The 22,149-nt window shown below is 40.3% G+C and overlaps 1 protein-coding gene across 11 annotated transcripts in view; it reads left to right on the top strand.

Moving 5' to 3' along the window:
* The window catches only part of WWOX (WW domain containing oxidoreductase), a 795,240-nt gene that overhangs the window by 89,560 nt on the left and 683,531 nt on the right, over positions 1 to 22,149 (top strand). The window lies entirely within an intron of this gene.

The raw sequence follows: 22,149 nt of genomic DNA, 5'->3' as shown, positions 1-22,149 counted from the left end.
GGGAATAAGACAGAGCTAAAGGGGTCTGCAGGAGGGTTTGGTGGGATCAGCGGGAATTTTGGGGTTTGTGGGAAGGCTTGGGGGCTCTCAACCCTTGGAGGTAGGGTTAAATTAGGGTCAGCCATTTTAAAACCACTCTAACTGCCCTGAACTTCTGTGCAGCTTGCACTTAGATCCAGCTAACTAGTGTAAGGTCCATACCCCGGATGAACTAAGTTAGGTCACATGGCCATTTTTAACCTGATATAACCTCCCCGTAACCTCCCTGAATGTTTGTATGCAGCCTATGAGAGGGAAGGCAGGAGCAGGAAGGTAGCTGCTTATTAGCATCTGTAATTGTTCTGCAAAGCCTGGCATAAAAAAAGATAGGTGGTCTGAATTCTAAATACCAGGGAGATGCTAAAATGAAATTAAGATGTTTGCAAGAAGGGGAAGGTAACTGCTATAGGTTAACATCTGAAGGGTATGTTGTGCTTCAGCCAATTGCATTGAGAATAAAGAACATCATATTACTATAAGAAATTCCAGTGCAGACAGCTTGAGTCCAGCTGCCATAGATATATGCCAAAGAGTTCTGTAAAGTAAATTAATCAAAAATACTGCTTTTAAATATGGATTTTAAAAATGGTTCTGTATCATTTTGAATACCATTTTTTGTAGTCCAGAGCCCCCTGAGACCATTAATCATGGATGAGGGCCTCACTATGCTAGGTACAGAACAGAAAGAGGAAGCTTGCTGTCTAGGTTTAAGAGGAGTGGAACCTAAGGAATCGGACACACAAGGAGGTGCAAGGAAACAGTGGGATGATACTGGTTAGTGCAGTAGGTAGTGGTCTTGATAACCTTTGTCAAATAACAATGCATGGAGCTATGTGCATGCTAAGATTTCACGTCTTTTTCTGAAGAAGGTTAACATAACACTATATAACAGTAAGGAACAATGACTTGAGGAACGTGATCAGTGTAATTAAATTCAAGAATCTTAAATCAAGGCCATCTTTGTTATTTGGACCTTATTTGTTCTTTCTCAACAAGACTAGGATATGGATGCAGTGTAGTCATAGCAAAAACTGGAAACCTGTGCTGGACCAACGCATAGTAAAACTTCCTCAGAAGCAAGTTATTTTGAGTAATTAAAAGGAAAGGCTGTTTTGTAAATACAGTGTGGGAAATAAAGCCCCAAAAGAAAAACCAAGTTTTTGTGACAAAAGCAAAATCAATCAGGATCGTAATAATACTAAAAAGGAAAATCAAATCATGTACTGAAAGCAAATACCATTCTGGTTTTACCAAGATTGTTGCTTTAGTGTAACCATAGCACATATAGATCAACTTTAACCCTTTTGAATTTTTTTGTTATTTTAGTAATCAAATATGGTGCATTTCCCTCCCTGCAGCTTAATTCTTAATGACTGTAAACAGTCTCCTCAAATTCAGTCACATTCTCATTAGAAAACTCAGAACATATAGGCTTTTCATTATGTTATCTATATGCCTGCCACACTCCTTAGATCCCTTTCTTTCTTCCCCAAGCACAGAACAAGGCAATCCTGAATTTAAAGAAATCTTGAAATTTTGAGAGAAGTTTTTTTCTCTCTGCTCCCCCTCTCCCTCCTTCCACCCTCCTTCCCTCTCCCTACCATTAACTTTGGCTTGTTTTTTGGGTTGGGGAGGTTACATATCTTCAACATGGGGATTAGCCCTCAAATCTAGCAAAGAAGTATTAGGTTCTTAGGTGGACACCATCAGCACTGTCTGTCTGTCCCTGTTAGAGGGCCAACATACACGGTTCCTACAAGACAATGACACTTGCTAGAATTTAACAGCTGTCTCCTTGGCTTCCTTTTTTGTGTAGGGTGATTGAGATAGATGTGGCAACATAACTGTTGTAAATTGATAATCTTGTAAATTTATTAATTTTCTATATGTGAAGTACATCTCACTTAAATGAGTGGGAGTTCTGCTACAGCTTTTGCTTGAAACAGGAGAACTTCTGATGTTTCAGTATGGTTTCTCTTCCCCTGGTGAGCTTTTAAAAAATTTTAAATGGAATTTTGCTTGGATCTGTGCCAATGATTCATTAGTTCATTTTTTGTTTGTTTGTTAATTTTTAAAAAGAAAGGCAAAATAAACTGCAATCTGAGAGTGATGCATTAGCCACTGAGTTTTGAAATACTGTGGTTGTAGTGGAATTGGGACCAATAATGTACTGTTTCAATTGAGAACTGCAACTCACTGTATGGTTATTGTTCTGGAAAAAATATTTTTTTCTGTGGACATCTCTTTTTGATTCACTCTTGGCATTGTTAACCTTTTTACATAGATGTAACAATGTGACCCAAATTGAAATATTGAAATATATGTAACGCTAAATGTTTTGCTTACTACTCTGTTAGTTTACCACGTGTTTCATAGATGATTGTGTATGCAGCAGTCTTGGAAACACTAGAAAAGAGAATGGAGAGCATGTCCTGTGACATTAATGAACATTCAGATTAAAGCCTTCATTATTATCTTCAGGACAAATATAGCCATCATTTAGTAAACCTACCACATAGGGTCTAAGAGAAAATACAAAGGTGCCTGAAGGTGAAGAAGTATTTGTTTGCTTTTTATCCTTAAAGCGTACGCAGGATTACATCTTAAATATTTTTGTCAGAGTGATTAATGACTTGTATCCATACATTAGAACTGCGGGTATTAAGATTTATATCTTTTTTTTGTTTTGAAAAGCAACTGCAAGCCCATAAATACATTTTAAATGTTCTCAGTGTCTGATGAGCATGTAACCTGTAGTGGACATTTACTGTAAATGACTGTATCCATTTGGAGTTTTTTTAAAGCCATTAAATACACTTCAAAATGTCATAAGATGTCATGAGCCATGTTTATAATGATCCGCTTTATTATATTTATCAGACATAAATCATAAGAACAGAAAAGGTCTGTTTGGCCAATCATGCCTTCTCCTCGCTTTGTTTTGGAAATGAATCATGGATGAATTGAAAATAGAAAGTAATAGTGAAGGTCCGGTTAGAACAATTCAGATATTTCAATCTTAAATTTATCTTACTATTTGTTTAAACAAATTTTACAGAAGGAGTAATGCAAGCGGCTGTGATAGATACTATGCAGTATTGTGTAATGGACTTATCCTCCCTCCGTCTATACAAAGATCTTTGGAAGTGCTGTTTTTATAGTGAAAAATCACTGTAAACCCCCAAATCCATGTAGATTTTAAATGGAATAAATTAAAAACTACAACTACCATATTTACTCCAATTCCAAGAAGAGTTTTTTTGCCCTCATTTAATAATGGGATAAAAGCCCCTCATCTTGGAAATGAAATACAAGGTAGTGGGGCACAGGCCACTGCTGTGGCTCTGGCTCTCCAATCCCATCCCCATGTTGGGACCAGCCATGGCTGCTGCCTGCGCCCCTTATACCTTTCATCCTTGCTGGTTACCCTCCAGCCCTGCTAAGCTCCAGCCCTGCTCCATCCTGGAGCACAGAGCATATGGTTTCTGTGCCCTGGCCCAGCCCAGTAACAGCTGCTGTGGCAGCACCAGCTCCGGCCAGGCCCCAGAGTCTGAGCTAAACCTGCCACTGTCACCACTGCTGCTGGGCCAGCCCAGGGCCAGAGAAAGCACGTGATCTGGGCTGCAGCCAGCCAGAGGGTAAGCAACAAATTTGTTGCGGTGGGAGTGGGGCAAAGGCTGTGGGAGGTGAGGCCCAAGGTTGCGGTGGGGGGGCAGAGGGAGCTGTTGAGGGCTCATGGGAGATAGCAGGGAGGCGAGGGCAGGGACCAGAGAGATGACAGGTGCTTGGGGGGGCAGGCAGAAGGAGGGAGCAGGTAGTGGGAGGGCACAGGCTGCTTAACTTCTCTACCTCTTGCCATATGCCACTGCTTTCTCTGATGCAGTAGTGAGGGGTGGGGAGTGAATTTAAGATGCCCCTCCAATAATTGGATTCTATATATGGAAAACTAAACCAAATTTATAATATTTTCCATGTTTAGATTCTAATTATTGGGGGTAGTCTTGAAGTCAGAGTTGTTTTGGATTTGGGTGAATATGGTAATATTACTTTCCTCTAGAGAGAACTGTTCTAATGCATCTTGTATGAAAGCTTACGCATAAGACATCTTTCATTTCTGTGTTTGTCTTCCTGTTGTTTCATTAATATCATATTCTAAGAAGTACTTTTCAAAGAAGATGCAAAAGGTTTCATTTACTAGCTTGCCCCGTAGCTTGGCAAGTTATGTTGTCTTATTTCCCTCTTAGAATTGTCAGCTGGTATCCTAGCTGGCCTCCAATACACTTTAGGAATGTGTATTTTATAGTGCCTGTGTGTTTTTTTCTTGTACGTACTTGGTCAAAAGCTTCAATCAAAATGCTGTCTCTCGGGTTTGTTCAGAGGTTGTGTTGATAATCTTTATTTTTGTGCAGTAAAAACCTTATTGATGGATTTGAGGAATTTGAACTGACAGTGAGTGATAGGAGTTGTGTAAGAATCTCTCTTTTAGCGATAGAAGTGGAGATTGAATGACGGCAGACTTTTTTAGCATCTTTGAACAGTACAAATTGCTGGTATTTCTGCAAGAAGTACCTGCTAAGGCCCAGTGGGGCTAAAATGCTGTTTACTCTACTCTTGACTCTTGCAATATAACAATAAAAAAGTGATTAAAATTTAAGTAGTCTTGAGAGATTTTCTCTATATCTAATTTCTTGAATGTTGGTATGCATTAAAACTGGATGATTGCATAATATCGTTGTGGTAAGTATTACTGCATTGCCTTGTTTAGCAACCAACCAAAATAAGATGAGTAATTTTTTGATAAGTATTATAAGAATGAATGTGCTGAGCTCAAAGATTTGTTTTACTATTATGGATGTGCCATTGTTTCCTTTGTAAAGCACTATGTTCAGGTAGTTAATGTAACACAACAATCCTTAAAAAGATGAAATTTGACATCCAGTTTTCTCATATCAGAAGAATATTTTAAATTAATGTTTTTGGGAGAGATTGATTTTTTTGGTTGGCTTTATGAGGAAGAAACAGCTTTTGTTTTTATGTTTATGTTTGTCTTTGTTTTTCTTATGGAAGGTTGTGTATAAAAATTGGCAGCTAGTGATATGAACTAATTGCTTTTTGGTATTAAAATTCTTTCAATATGTCAGGAATATTGATACATTTGAAAATGTACCACAGTGGTACAATAAATGCACTTAACATTTAATAGAACTGAACCCGGACTCAATATTCTTGAATATAATGGAAGAAGGAAACAATGATTCTTACATATTTACATATACTAAGACAAAATGTCATCTTAATTTAGCTAATATGACATACTGCTGTCTGATACCAAGATTTCCTGTTCATTTGCCCTGAGATTAGATGGCAGCTCTAGACTCAATTTCATATTCCATATAACAGGTAATACAATATACATATTGTCTTTAAATAGAAATTAAGTTTAAATTGGGATTTAAGATTGTTCTTTCTTATACTTGAATTTAGTCACAATAGAAGATAAAGCCCCGAACTGTTCCTTTGTTAACTTTTTATTAGATCAGTTTAATTTTTGTGAAATGTCTTCATTTGACTAATATGTTAGCATCTGAATGACCCTTTTATTGAATTTCTGTGACGTTTTAGATATCTAAATAAGCTTAGGTGAAATTCAGCTTAGAATTTATATTTGTTCTAATGTTTGGCAAATTCCAATTGGCGGTAATGAAGCAAATCTTGTGTTTCTTGCTCACCCAAAATTTCTGCTGATTTCTTTGGCAGTCATGAGTGTGCAAGATAGCCCTTTGTTTCTATAACAAAGTTTTGTTTAGCTCAGCGGGTCTTGACCTTTTTTGTACCAGAACCCATTTTTAAACATCAGTGGTGAGTCCTGACTCAGTGCCCCTCACTCCAGACCCACTACCCTCCACCCCCAGGCTCCAGACCCCCTGTGTGTGGGACAGGGGGGTGAAGGTGGGGCAAGGGAGACCACAAGCAGCTCCTCACAGGCTGGAACTCTGCCAGCCTGAAAGCAAAAAGCCACTGTGTCCCATGCTTTTTCTCTTTCAAAGGAGAATCCATTTTTAAAGTTGTTGATGCATTTTTAAAAGTTTGTTTGCGACCCTTGCATCTGTTCTTGCAACCCACTTTTGGGTTGCACCCCACAGGTTGCAAAACACTGGTTTAGCTTATTTAGATGCTCATCACCTGCACAGTTTTTGCACTCTCCCCGATGCACCTCCATATTTGAGATTCTGGTGGCTTTAGGACACACAGTTCTTTATGGACTATATTTGATTTGAGTTGCTGTTTGATAACCTGTTGTTATGTTGCAGAGTCTGTTTCCATCTCAATATACCATATTTACTTGAATATAAGATGACCCTGAATATCAGACACTAGGGCTGCGCAAAGCTTCAGTCACTGATTCGATTTGGAGGAGAGTTGGCCAGATTTGGCAGCTGAATCTCCGGATCCGAATTGAATCAGGAGATCCTTTCATCTCTCTGAATCGGCCATAGACACAGCTTTATATGTTTTCTCAGCGTGCCTCAAGGCACCAGGTGTGGCTTGTGAATGGTGAGATGGTGGGGCAGATGGAGCATCCCATGGAAGCACGGGTGGGTCTCCCCGCACGCTCGGCGGCGGACCCGGAAGTGGACCAGAAGTACTTCTGGTTCACTTCTGGGTCTGCCACTGAGTATGTGGGGGGGGGGACCCCTGCACTGCTGTGGGATGCTCCATCCGCCCCACCATCTCAGTGTTCATGAGCCTAGAGAAAAAACATATAAAGCTGTGTCTATGGCTGAATTGCTGATTCTCCAAATCAGCATTGAATCTTCAGATTTGCCTGAATTGATTTGGGACAGTGATCCGAATCAGTGAGTTCAATCACTGCCCCCTGAATCCAAACTGAATACTGCCCGCTTTGCATACCCTATCAGACACCCTCCCAATAAATAATTTGATTCTGTATGTAGAAAATTTATAAATTTATTCTTATTTTCCAGGTATAGAATCTAATATTTGGAGGTTTACTTTGAACTTGTTCCCTTCCCACTGCTACAGCAGGGCAAGTAAATCAGGGGGTCAGGTAGCTCCCTTGCTGTCTGCCCCCTGCGACTTCTTCACCCTGGAATCCCTTTTCGTTCTCCTTTCTGTCAGACCCTGCTCTCTCTGGGCCAATGGAAGTGAGAGGCAAATGTGAAAACAGTGACCTTGAAATAAACATACCTGTAACAACCTGCGTATAGGCAAACTGCTACAGGTACCCATAGACTTAGTTCATCCAGAACTAATGCATTTTACTTTTTTGAAACTGCTGCAAGTTTCAGCACAAGTACTCCATAAACACACGTTTAAGCAGCACTTTTGTATCTACTTATATATAGTACAAACTATTCATGATATTAGTCCAAAGCCAAGAGGGTCATGGTTTGCGATTATAGTTCATTGGGCTGGGCCCCAGCAGGGTCAACCCATGGTGACCCTACCAAGCTCAATAATGCTCAGTAAGTGTGTGTGCTCCAGATACCACCCTCTCCTCCCTTCCCTCCTCATGAAAGATCTTGTGATGTGCTTGTTATCCTCCCACTCATGATTGGAACTGGGTGTTCTTGTCACAGGTCCTGGGATCCTCCAGCAATATATATGCACATGAAGTGTATGGCGACCTGGTCCTGCTCCAGCTTACATAGGGCAGGGCCACACTAATCATATGCAATAGGTCGAGAGAAGGGGTGCTGGGGATTCTGGATGAACTGTTTGGGGCCCTGTTTGGTGATATTTGGCAGATATTTAAGGTTGGTGAAGAAACGAGAATGATTGGAAATGGGAAAGAGAAGTGGAGCTCAGCTGTGGGAGTGAAGAGGAAGCCATTGTCATGGCTCACCATGACTTGAAAAAGAGTTGGTGCTGAGGGACACTGCACACTATGGGCACTACCATATATCTTACTCAGAGGGGTTGCACTAGGGTGCTATGCCTTGTGGTTGTGTTGCGGGTTGCCTATGTAGTACTTGGATGGGATGGTTTGGATAGGGAAGATCCTGTTTCAGGTAGGTGGTGACGTTAGATATTTTCCAGGGGTCCCTTCTGGCCCTTCTAAGTCCCTTCCTATCTGGATGGTAGGTTCCCATCAGTATATTTGCCCAGTATGGACCATATGTTTTATAGTCATACTCAGTGTTGGCTACATTTAATCACTTTCATAGTTGGTTTCCATTGCTGAATATATGCAGCTTTTGGTAGCAGTTTAATGATAGGCAGTGTCTTTAATGAGGAGCTTTCCTTGTATGTGAATATAAGATGAGGGACTTTTCCCCCTACGCTGATTGGGGAAGAAAAACACAGTTTTGTATTTGAGAAGTTCAGTGTGTGAGATTATCTAGATATTATTTGGTTGTTGTGAATCACAAAACTACTGGACTTCCATTTTCTTTGTGTATCCTAAACAGCTGATAAAATAGGAAGGAAGTTTGGGAAGCAGATGCGCTTTATGTTACGTCCATATATTTCCACTTTAGGAAGTTGTATATCATGAATGGTGAACCATAGAAGTAGTTCTAGTCTATTTATTCTATTCTGGTTCTGTTATGGTATTTGTATTGCCGCTATCATTCTATGAGTACATAGACAATAGTGAAACCTTTAATGGGTGTGTATACATTATCCATGTTCTAAATAACTGTAATAAAGGGCCTTGACACAGTTGCTGAGCAAGCTACATATCTTGCCCTTCCAGTTCTCTCAGAGCAGACCCCTCCAAGCTATCTGGCTATAAGCCCTCGTCTTCAGGATGTCTCAGGATGGAATCTGAAGACTTACCCATTTTTAGACAAGGTCCCTATATGTATTCCCATGTGTTACATCATTTTATGTCTGATTTACCAGGTATTTAATGCTCTTCCATGTTGTGGCTCAAGATTGACTCACTGTGAATCTTAGATGGGACCTTTCTGGCTATATCTTCCTTGCTATTTAAGGGTGTTTTGCAGCTGGAAGGAACCCCTGGAGAACTTATAGTCTCACCCCCTACGTGAGACAGATCCTACATAGGCAGCCCTGTTACATAACCACACAACATAACACCCTAACCTGTGACACAGAAAGCAGGGGAACAGCAGCAGCCAGTGTCCTGCTGCTGCAGGGGTTGTTAAAATGTGCTCAAAAGATCAAAAGAAGAGGGCCATCCCCTTCCCTGATCCCCAAGCCCCATCCCTGCAGAGAAATGCAAAACCTTCTACAGTCCATACTTATCTGACCATGGAGTAAAATTCCTTCCATATCTTAAATGTGGCTCTCCGTCTGACCCTGAGTAGAGTGTCAAGACCTTCTATCCAGGAACTTCTGGGTTTTAGTCCCAGCAGGAGCATTGGCCCACCCAAATCAAAATCCTGATGCTTCTGAGGAAGATGAAAAAACTGATGCACGTAGCAACACGAAGGAGGGAAACACTTCTCCCTGGCTCCTTGTAGCAACCAGTAAAACCCAGAGACATGGGAGATACCCAACTTATAGCATAGCATAGTTGTTCCTAGATCTTCTCTAGCCAATGCTTATCCAGCCTCTTGCGCACCTCCAGTGATTGAGATTTCATAACTTTCCTGGGCAGTCTGTTCCATTGCCTCACTGTTTTTAAAGTAAACAAGTTTTTATTTCCTGATATCCAATCTAAATCTACTTTGCTGCAGCTTCAAGCCACTTGGTCTATGCTTCTTTTCAGCAAAAGAGAAAAGGTGTTCTCCCTCATCTTTATGGGAGCCCTCCAGTTATTTAAGGATGCTAATGTGTCCTCTTTTAATCTCCTCTTTTGCACACTGAACATTAAATTAAGTTTAGTAGGTTTTGAGAGCAGGGTAGTCCCATCACTGTGGGGTTCAATGTGGGTTGCAAAATCTACTAAGCCTCTAGGTAACTGTTTGTGCAGCTAACGTGCTCTGAGCTCCATGGTGCTGTGTCTAACAAACTAGTTTAAAACTGCCTTGTGTATGTCTCTGCCTACATGAACAACAAGCACACTATGGATTACAGCGTACTGTCCACCAGAGTGTCCTGAAATTGTCATTAAAGTCTCATAGCAATTTAATGGAGATCCAATAAATCACCTGTCGTAGGTGAAATCCAGAACTTGGTCTTAGGCATTTAGGCTCCCAGTACAGAGCATGGGGGCTATAAATCATACCGTGCTAAGTTTTGCCCATGTCTCTTGTGCTCAGTCTTGTTCAATGAATCATCAGTCCAGTTCTTTCTTCTTGATAGTAAGTGTGAAGAGTTTAGTCCATAGTCTCATGCTTAGGGCATTGACCTGGGAGTTTGAACCCTCTGAAGAATGGCAGGGATAAGAAATCGGGTTCCCAACTTCACTGGGGTGCGAGGTGCAATTGTACACCTAATTTGTTAGGTGTACAATAAACAGAGGGGCACCTCCTCTTCAACATGTTCTGAAACATATTGGTAACTGTAGCTGCATTTTGTGATGGGCCCAGGCTGCTCAGCCTGTATTAGGCATGTTCAGAGAACATCGAATGGATTGGGATCATCAGAGGATTCCCAGAAAGAACTCCTAATTTCTTGTTTCTAACTGGGGCAGGTTCTAGACTCAAACAGTTAACTAGAGGCCGAGGTTGTGAGTTAACTCTGTCAAGACCAGGACGCTTTGGAAATGAGCAGAGCTGCAGCTATAAGCTCTTGAGCAGTGGCGTATCTGGGGAGGGGGTGGTAGGGGGCCATGGCCCGTGGGCGCAGGGCTGTGGGAGGGCTTTGGCTGGCTGTGAAACCAGAAGTGGCACAGAGAAGCGTCTCCTGTTTCTGGTTCTGCCCCCGCCCCCCAGTCTGCGATCAGGTGCTGGGGGACCCCTCCCCCCCATTCTGCAATGGGGGGGGCGCAAATGTAAGCATTTGCCCCCTGGGCACTGGAGACCCTTAGTACGGCACTGCTGTTGAGGGCTATGAGGGCAACTATGCGTGTAGGGCAGCTATGGAGTGTAACATATCCAGTGTTAAATGGCAGCTAAATGGGGATTTTCAGTTGCAATTTTGGATGTAGGTGCCAGCATTTTTCCTGAGTCTATTTGGGTGCTTAAGTCCTTTATTTGAGCTAAGTATAACCCTTTTAGGCTCAAGTTTACCAGCCAAAATGGCTATACCACTTAAAACCTGGAGGACGCTGATACCTTTCAAGAGTATGCATGGCGGTTCTTTATCTAGGAAGCGGAAGCCTTTGTGTTGCAGTTCTGTACAGACCCCATAGAAACTGAGCCTTATAAGTATATAATAAAATCTCTGCTACTCACAGTATACAATACCTTCCCCCCTCACTGACCACCAGGTTGTATACAAAGTTAATGAATTATGTAGATTAAACACTTCTGGATATCAGCTTTATGTTTGCCATGGGCCCCTCCAACACAACCATCCTCAGTTGAACTTCATGTTCTAGCAAAGTAAACGTGTGACTTATTTCATCAATAACTCCCTGTCATATAATAATTTTTTTCATGGTATCGGAAGTACTTAATGGTTTTTCTTTCCAAATTGCTCCCAGTTCACCAAAACTATTTCCTTCTTATATGAAATATTTACATGGAAGCTGTATATGCGTATGTATCTAGTTTAGAAACTTTATTATTTTTTTCCTGTTCTGAAGAATATAATTTAAAATTGATTGAAGGAAAAAACATTTAAATGCATTTTGATTTTTAATTTAGTCTTATTCTCCCCTTCTTCACTTGCATCTTTTTTATTATAATATCCCAGTAAAGGCATATGTTAAATGTGGCTTTCATAAGACTACATCAGGGAGATGGTAGTACTGGGTGACAGCTTAAAAACCAATTCTAATAAGAATATGTATAAATCAAAGCTCAGTTTTCTGTACAGTGAATACATGGGTTTTGTTTTTTTGTTTTGTTTTTCTTTTTTTCCTCTGTCTTTGTACCAAATCATAATAGCGTCTTTGAAAACATGCTGCGATGGGAAAAGAAACAATATCTTTGTTCTTGCTGATAATCAAGCTGTACTAAGTACTGTATTTCTTCAAATCCAAGATGAGTTTTGGATTTGAGTATAAGGTAGGGCAGCAGGCAGCTGCTTATAGAACTGGCTTCACATCTTGGATCCTTAGTGGGATGGATTGTGATTGGAGTTTGGGAAACTCATCATTATATTTGTGTGATGAGGGAACTGCTATCTCTCATAATTTAGGGCTACTTCTTTTAGTGTGAAAGAGCTGAGAAGTTTCCATCCACTGGATTTTGAGAAATGTAGACCATTCTGTCAATGGATAGATAGAACTTTATCATTATTTCTTGCTCACAGTTGGCAAAATGATGTCCCTCTCCTTTTATACCTGTTACCATGAAGTATTGGGGGTGCCTTATGGCAACAGAAGCCAGTGCTTGTTTCAGCTGCTAAGGCAGAAGATGAACATTTCTAAAATAGGAGGGCTTGTCCATTTCCCAGAAGAGAGCTGTTTGATAACCACAGCTCAAGCAACTCTCACCCTGCAGTTACAATTAGGCTATTAATTTAGTATCTAATCTTTTTTTTGGGTGCGGGGTGCTGTAGCGAACTGCAAACTGGTTAAGATGTTTGACTCTGGAGCCTAAGGAGTGAATTAAAGTCTTGCTCTAGTCTTAGTCCAAAAGCTGCCTCCCAGTTAGCCCCGAGTCCCCTGACCCATCCATATCTGGTCATTCAGAAGTGGAGCCAAAGGCAGCCATACATCACTTCCCTGCGTGTTCTTGACTGTAGAAAGCAACGACTCAATTGCCATATAGGCCACTGAGGCTCAGGTGAACATCTGACTTTTTGATCTAAGCTTGCAGTTTTGGTTAAGGTTATTTACAAACTTGTAGGATGGCAGCTCAGTATCCAGTTGCCTTGTCAATCTTTGTACCGACCTGGATTTAGTTGTGATATTACTTTTGAGTTGCTCCCAGGTCTGATACATGGGTCTAAGAAGTATTATAGAATTGTTTTGAGACCATTTAATTTGTTTTTGTCAGGAAGGTTAATCCTAGTTGATCATGTAAGGCAGGGGTGCTCACTCCCCAGCCCACGGTGCCATGTAATCCAGCCCATGGGTGCACAAATTTGGCAGTGAGGGAGCGGTTGCAAATAGAACTGCCACTGCCTCCCAGCCACCAAATTTCCAAGCTCCACATGACTGAATTAGCTTTGCTAAGGCCTGTGCCTGCATGGTCTGATTCAACCATGTGGAAACAGCCCAAATGTGGCCTGGTGGAGATCAGGGCCATGCTCTGGATCCAGTCCATAGACAGACATGGCACAGCTCATCCAGCCCACAGGCCAAAAAGGTTGGGCACCAGTGATTTAGGGGAATCCTAATTACTTAAATCTCAATTTAGTCATTGACCTGTGCCCATTTTGCTCCAGTACATGCTTGGAATATATTTTGTATTGCCACGGCTTGCTCACTAGACTGAGTGTTTTCCCTTCCCTGACATGCAGATCATTCTGTCCGCTTTTGATATCAAGTAGAGAACATTGCTTTCATTTCCTACCACATAAAGAAAGGTGAAGGGGGATGTTTGCTTAAAACTAGTAACTTTTAACACTTGACTACTCCCTTTTCTTTAAAGCTGAATTCCTCTTTGTCTGTCTCTGGATTTATATGCAGTGGTTGCACTATAAATGCTGGGTTAAAAAAACAAGAAGACAACTCGAAAATACCTGCTCTTTAACTCTTCCAACTTTTTGGTTTCAAGCAGTGCGTCTGGCTCTTGCAGAAGCACTGTTATGTGAATGCTTAGTGAAAAAGCCAGTGAAATGGTAGAGGAAAATATGTGTACTGAAGCAACCTAGTTTTCTGGTTTTGGACGCTCTCAAAGAATTCAGTAGGAATCAAAGAGACCTGGCATAGCCAAAAAGCATTCAGTCTGTTGCTTTAATATTGTTACTATAAACTAGCCATGATTGGAACATTTTAGAGTTAGTCAACCCACTACTGCCTGCTTCCAATCCTTAATTTTACAGATTCTGTATCACATAATGAATGGTTTGGTTTCCTTCTGTATTTTTTGGCTTCATGAGCAAGGTGTACTTAGATGTTCTGTTTATCTGTCAAGTGATGGAAAATATTTCTTGGCTGCTCTTCACGCCCCATTTAGAAAGCAGTGCTTAATGTGACAAAGGAAAATTAGTTGCCTGTTTTTGTTATTTTATAATTAAAATCTGAGTTACAAAACGAATAGCTTTAAACACTCAGTTTAATTCCTGTTTTTACATTGTTGAGAGACCTTTTTTTGAGTCTGTAATTAAAATGTAAAACTTAGTGTCAGACCCTTCACAAATAGTTTTCTGAATTTGAAGTGAATATTTTTAAAGAGTCAAGAATGCTTTTGGAAGATGTTTCCTGGAAAACTTGGAGAAAAATATTTTTGCATAATTCATGCAAGAAGTAAGAATGATTGCAACATGAACAGCTGAATACAGTGCTATAAATCAGGAGCTATTATATATAGATCAACTGAGTCAATTATCTATATATTTTTGGGATGACGGCTATTAAGATTTGGCCCTGAGTACCTGGACTGCTGTAGGAAATGGTGTTCTGCTGAAGTTTTTTAGCATAATGATGAATTAGATGTGTCACAGTATTTCATTCTTAAACACTGTAGTATTCTTAGGAAGACACCCAAACAAAAGAGAGCCCGTGAGCTTAAAGAGGAAAATAACTAAGCTGCTTCCTCTACCCCTTTATGGGGAGGCTTTGTTTAGGTCAAGAAGGGACTGAAAATGCTGAGGTCTCTTTAACAATTGTCTCCTTTTTTCTCCTGCCTTCTTGTACTTGCTCAGTTCCCATGTGAGTGGTAAGAAGGACATAGTGTGGGGAGAGGACCTCCCCACCTGATTAGATTGAAGAATGCAGCAGAACACCTTTGCACTAGAGAAGGGGATTACAGACCCTTTTTCCTTGGTGTTGTATGCTCAGTAGCAACATCTTTTTCCCGTTTATATTTAGAGATGGATTTCAAACCTTACCATGTGTATCATGGTTGTTGCTTTCTGAGAGGATTTTTTTCCAACCGGGGACAGATTGGGTTAGATTTTAGATTTGCGTCTTGTTGCTTTTGGTAGATGTCCCATGGTGAGGATAGTTTGTTTAGTAGGGATCTGGTTCCTGAAGCTGGAATCAGAAGTGGGATCAGCATCAGTAAAGTGTCACCTAAAGATGGTGGAAGAGGGTGCTCCTAATGTGTTAGATTGTGATGGGCTGCTCCTACACCCTTAATATCATTCACAGGTCCATTGCATCACATATGGGTCCCACGTATGGTCTTGCTTAAAGGAGTCTGTTTGGGAGCAGGAGGCATCAGCTCTGGACAGCCCTCCATGAGGTGCTGTGATTATTGAAAGGAGGTTAATAGACATGGAACAGGTTGTTATCAGATAGTTGGCTATGTGCGTTAGATGTTGTGGCCTCTTCTTCTCTTTCATATGGCATCAGATATCAACTTCCAAATCTGTGAGCCACTGTCTGGTATTATCATTTCAGTTTCAAAGCGTCCATATCTAGATCTCAGCCTGTTCAGCTTGACCCACGCTTCTTTGCCAAGGTTGTAGGAGGCCAATGAGGGACTCATTGCATGTTGGTATAAAATGCTTAAGGAATAGGTCTGATCTTTCCCTGCAGTCATCCCACTCCATTGCTGCCCATAGGTTTCGTTGAGCATCCCCAGTCTCTTCCAGGAGCTTGTGGGCTTCAAGTGCAAACAGTTTATGACTTTTAAGCCTCTTAGGCCTCCATCTATTGAAGTCTTCAGCTAACAGTTGATGGAGTAGATGGTTTTCATCATCTCTTGCCTCTACTGCCAGTAATGATGTTAGGGGCTGTCTTCTTGATCTAATGCCCAGGAGTACAAGGGAGTTCACCTGTGTGTGTGCAAGGTTGTACAGGCTGTAATGGGTCTTAGTGCACTGTTAAGTACACTGTCAAGCTTTCTAGTGTGACAGTTTCTGGACCATACAGAAGAACAATATTCTGCTCGGCATCTACCATTGAGAGTGTGGTGGTTCTGAGCACTTTGATGTCGGCATCCCCTGCCATGCTGGCTAAACATCTGAAGGCAGCTGGCGCGTGCAGAGACTTTACTGCTGACCTTCTGAGTGTGATGTTTATAAGTGAGAATTTTTTTTTTTATTATACCCCAACCTACCTAACTTTTTAGTTAGGTTGGGGTGTGCTTATGGGGAAGGACGTGACTTCCTACTGTGATAGTCAGTGTGCACTTGGCTTGGGGGAATTGTCCAGGTGGAAGAGTGATGATACTGATTTATGGATGTTCAATTTTAAGTGCCACTTGTGGAGACCAGTCAGCGATGAGCTACATGTCAGTATTCAGTATCTTTTCCATTTCTGTCTTATCAATTCCTTGGCCTACTATCGCGACATCATCATCATACATGTATCGCTTAGATGTTGCATGTGGGAAGTCTGAGATGTATACTTTGAAAAGTATTGGTGTAAGCACTGACCCTTGGGGGACTCCATTCTTCAGAGTTCATGCTCTGCTTTTTTATCAGATAATTGACTATGTACATTAGATGTTAGGGCCTAGTCGAGCTGCTTTACTGGCGTCACCTTTTCTCTTCAGTGTCCAAGAAAGTAACATTTCTTGGACCAGGATAGGAAGTCACCCTGAGATTTAAACTGTGGTGTATTTTTGTACATGTACATTTGAAATGTCTTAAAACTAATTATTTTTTTGAAAGGGATGTGATGCAGGGTGTACATTTTCATTGTTGAAATTAATGGAAGCTTGTATCACTCAGTCTTCACACGTAATAAAAATGCTCCCATCCAGATTGTTTAAAGGAGATGTTAGAGCCTCACAAATGTAAGCTGTTCTTTCACATTATGCAGAGTTTCTTACAGAATAAAAGAAGCTTGGATGGAAATTGTAAATATTCTGTTTTAACACAAGAAATGCTAGAATACCCTGAACAGTAAGCAGTGAGGTATTTTTGCTTTTTTTTTTTTTTATGATTTCCGATGAGAGTGCTCATAATATGCACACATCTATTTCAAATAGTTATGTTACATATTATATCTTCTGCTGAATATTTACATTACAAAGGGGTCTAATTACTCTGGATTGTTGAAATGTCAAGCATAATTAAGATGCAATTGTACTGTAAAATAGCCTAAAATAACATTAACTTAAAACATTACATTGGTCTAAAATAAAAGTCTAGTACAAGAGGCAAAATTTCTCTTGAATCTACAAACTGTTTTGAATGTACATGCCATGACTTAACCCGTATTAGCTTTGCTGGTGACATATTGTTTAACACAGTGAGTTATATGAAGATATGAACAGATTTAGATTTTAGCCACTGATTTATAATTCTGCAACATAGAGTTGTGTAACTTGAAGATGCCTTCGTTCTCAAATAGGATAGCTTTATTTAAAATTGATTAGCAGCAATTCACAACGGCTTGCCAAATAGCTAATGGAAGCCATTTGAATCAATTTTCTCGTATAATTTAAACACCATTTCACTGTATATAGTTTAACCAGGAAGGAGTTGCAGCTTGCAGCCAGTAAAATTAATTATTTAGTATTCTTTTCATAAATATTTTGCCTGTCCAAAAAACTTTAAAAAGTGCTTATATAGCGAAAGTTGCGTTCAGTCCATGGGTGCTTCAACTGGTAATTTGAAAAATGTCACAGAATTAGTTTTCACTTATGTATGTCAAAAAGCATTTATATCTACATGTCATGGGTTTTTTTTTTTTTTACCTTATAGTTTTTGTGGAGTGTGCATTTAATGCTAAATTACAAATTGAATTTTGCTGTTAACTAAGGACTTTATTCAGCAGAAATTATATGCAGGCTTTTGCAGAAGGTCATGGAATCTGGCTTTTGTGCTCCATTAAGTGATGTGGTAGGGAACTCCTTTTGGCCACAGCATCACTTTTGTCAAGATGTGCTTCCTGCGGAGAAATTGCTCAGGAATGAGGACTTTGCTATCATAACTTTGTCCTCCCACTGCAGGGCTCTAATCTGTCACTGAAATACCACCCTAAATTACTGGGTTTGGAGGGTATTTGTTTTAGTTTCAAAGTTAATTATATTGAGCTGGTGACCTGATGGCACGTTGCCCTGACAGTATAGGAAGAAATGCTACTCATACGCTGCTATTGGTTTGCTTTTATTGGATGGGATTTTGCACATTCAACTATATATAGGGAGAGTCTATCTCTTAAATGGCACTTTGCCCACTCACCTATTTGTCTGCCAGTTGCAACCACTAAGGTTCCAACAAAACAGAAGCACAGAAGTGGAGCAGTGGTGATGCTGCATCATCATAAAAAATGCACCGTTAGGCCTGCTGTTTTTCACTTGAAATATTAAATTGAACTTCTTTCTGGCAGTCTTTAGAGGCTGTCTAGATGAAACTTAAAGAACCCGTAGTATTTATTTGAAAACCAGTGGAGAATTGTTCTTGTGTCCTAGTTAGTCTTCTCCCTTTGTTTAAAGAATATGGGAATGTTTGGTACTCATATATGGTGATAGTTGCTGTGGGGCAAAGTGCATTTGTCCCTCCATAGGCCTTTTTCACTGGCGCTACTATACAAAAGGTGACATTTAGGCCTACACGTCTAGTTCATCTCGGACAGGTGCCATGAGCATATCACCATATCCTCTGAGAGACAGTGAGTTTGTGCACGCACTGTAGGGCTCCATTTCGCACCCAAAAAAAATTTCAGTAGTGAGTTCGTGGTAGCATTTTAGGGCATCTAGGCAAGGAAATTTTAGCCAGTGGATAGGGTGGAGTGCTAGTACCTAGCTACATAGTCTCTTTGAGGTGGCCAAGTAAAGAGGTTCACTTGATCAAGAAATTTCATACCCCACTAGGTTAAAAGGTGAGAGTAGTTTGTCACATGAACTATGGGAGGTTTGGAAAAGCCTCACTGTTGTCCCTGAATAAGTACAAAAGAACTTAAGTGCCCAGTTGCCAAAAGCAGAAGGATTGGGTGCAGAACAAAAAAAGCTTTTTTTAAAAAGAAGAAGAAAGAGAAAAAGGTGAGCCTATAATACACATGGTGAAAGTTTGGAATTTCTCCTCCTTTGTGCCAAAGAAAATTGCTGTCACGGGGGCTGTTCTGAAAATGTGCTTCTCCTGCAAAAAAGGAGGGAAGAAAAAGTACTTCATTCAACTGAAAACTCGTCCTTTTTTTGATGAAAGGGGCTGACTTCATCTGGTAGATAGGGGTGAGCAGGCTAGATGTGAAAATGTATGCTAGGAGAAAGCTAAACCTTGACTATCCTTAGGAGGGAATGAGCTGTGATGAGTGGAGCAGAAGCCCTGCAGAGAGTGGACAATCCACTTATCTGTTCAAATCAAATTGGAAGTCCAACTTTTTTGTAGATCTTGCTGGATATTCCCAGCAGCTTTTAACTAGACACCACTCTCTGTTTTGCAGGTGTACTACATTTACAGAAAAAAATGTCCTTTACATTGATTCTTTGGACCATAATTACTAGCCATTGAATGTTATAATTAGTAGCATTTTCATAGCCACTAATTTATTATCTATAGTCACCCTGTCTTGCTCAGTCTAGAATTTGAAAGATAATTGGTTTTCAGATGGTTGCTCCTGGGAAGGATCTGGGGAGCATCCCATCACAAAGGACCAGCGAGGGGGCTGGTTGGGGCAACATGGCTCTAGGTCTGTAGAATGCTTTTATATAAAGGGGCTACTTCACCAGGAGACGAGAATGCCTGGCAGCCCAGTAGGCAAGGGCTCTGGGGGCTGTGTGATCGCCAATCTTGCGCATACCTCTTATGGATATGAATTATGAAAGTGGCCAATCTTTAGGACTTACATCTCCCCCTTATTTTGCATATACCTCCACCTGGGGAAGGAGAAGGGTCGTGTTGTATTTCCCTGCATTCTAAGGACTATTAGAGAGGTGTAGCTAGTGGATGATGCTTGCCCAGCACATTTACAGTGAAACTATAGTTTAGCCTCTGTCTGCCTCCCAAGAGGATACTGGACACTGGGATCACCCAGCAAGAATTCGACCCTTCTCTTTCCTGTACTTGCCAACCCAGTAGAGGATCCTGATGGAAAAGGGCTAATGGTCTTGAAGGCCAAGCCAGGTGGACTTCATCAAGCAGCCAAACTGCAGAGGGGAAGAGAGAAGTCTGCCAGAGAAAGAAATGATGATGGTATTGGGAGGAAAGAAAGGAACTGTGGTAGATGTTTCAGCTGAGTATGCAGAGTATATTTTGGAAGAAAGTAACAAACCCTCAACCTCTACATACATAGCTTGGTATTATATGACATCACCCGCGTTTCGCTAATATGGCATCAGTAGGAGAGAGAAACCCATTTTGTAATGGCTAATTCACACTTGCAAAATATGCAGGCTCTAATCTTCCATCTAGTCTCAGCTGTAGAAGTGGTCCTTTTTTATGGAAGAGTTTCTAATTAAGAAGTGCTCTCATGGAGAGTCTTTCAAGCACCTAGGCACTACCTTGTATTCTGTCTTTCTGCCCATATCCTAATGAAGTCTTAGTACTTTTTTGCTAACACAGTTTAAGTAGTATCATGATAATGACTTGCTGTGACACAGCACTTGTCTGTAGATATCAATACAATCTTTTGCAGCAAGATTAAGAAAATGTATTAATAAACATAATGCCAGCTTGACTCTTTTGAACAGTGATTTTTTTGGTCTTATTTTTCTTCACTTTGTAAAAGAGAGAGATTACTGCCTCTCCAGAGATTAAAGCCTTCCAACTGGCAAAATGAAGAGATACTCACATGAATGAGAATAATTTCTTTCTATGAATTTTTCTTTTATCCTCATAAATGAAGTTTAGGCAGAAAATGCTTTCTTATCACCTCAGGAATTTTTACTCGTTCAGAAAGCAAAAATGAAAAAAAAATTCCACTATTTCTGAAAATCTAGGATTATAAATCTGCTGTATCCGGAAAAGTAAATATACTGCTACGGGGAATATTTGATTCCGCTTCTGAATCAGCGATGTTATATGGGTTGTTTAAAAATAAAGTGCCGTACCATTAAAGCTATCTGCCCCTTCTACTTTGATATGGTAAGCATATTATCGAAGTTGGGATTTTTTGGTTCAGTACACATTTTTTTTAACAGATTCTATAAACTTTTTTAAGATCAGATTTACAGTAGGCGAATTACCACAGGTTTTTACATACTGGACCCTCATATTCTCAGTAACCAATTTTTTCTTGTGTCTCAGAACTCTCATTAATTTTTCACAGGCTTGTGATGGATAGTTTTTATTTATTCACATCTGAGGTTCTGTTGTGTGAAAAGGACTCATTTTATAACATTACATATTCATGGCTTGGGATAGATGGGATAAGGAACTTATTATTAATGTGTCACAGTGGGAAACTTACTCTGGGTTCATTTGTGAATCTTGTTAAATTTGGTGCGGTCAGCAGACGGCACTGAAATTTTTGATACGTTTTATTGGAGGAGGGCAAAGAGGTTCAGTGATTTTTTTTGTCTAAACAATGCAAGTAAGATGGCTTTGATCTAAATGCATTTGAAACACTAGCAGTAAGGGAAGGGTAGGGGGAAAACATGTATAAACAGGTAGAGAAACGACACCTTGCTTTTATCGTTTATGCTGTGCATTTGAGTGCTATGTGGGGTAATGTCTACTGAAATCTGACAGACTTAGTATTACTAGAGATTCTATACAATTAATAAAACGTGTTGTTGTTACTGCCATTTACAGTACTGTGAAGCAGTATCAAGATCTTTAACTCAAAATGCGCGAGTTGGGTCTAGGCAAGCTAATTTTGTGTGTGATGGCTCATTGCGGCCAGGCTTCACACTGATTAAGGGCAACCGTCTCCTGTTAAAGTGGAATTCTCCAGTGAAGAATTTTTCTCTCTTTCTGTATGCAGAATTTCAACCAATATCAGTGGGGAGTCCTTTGTATTGAACACGTGCAGAATAAGCAGTAGTGATGTACAGTACAGAACGAAGAGGGGAATTTTGGCCTAAGATCCTTCCTATTCTATAATCTCGAAATTTCACCTGTTTTCTAGGAAGCCAAGTGCTTTTTTTTTTTTTTTTTTTTTAACAGAGTCTCAGTGAAATC

Source organism: Gavialis gangeticus, unplaced genomic scaffold, assembly GCF_001723915.1.
Source record: "Gavialis gangeticus isolate Ggan-Ray unplaced genomic scaffold, GavGan_comp1, whole genome shotgun sequence".
NCBI lineage: Eukaryota > Metazoa > Chordata > Crocodylia > Gavialidae > Gavialis > Gavialis gangeticus.
This window is presented reverse-complemented; position numbering and strand designations above follow the sequence as displayed.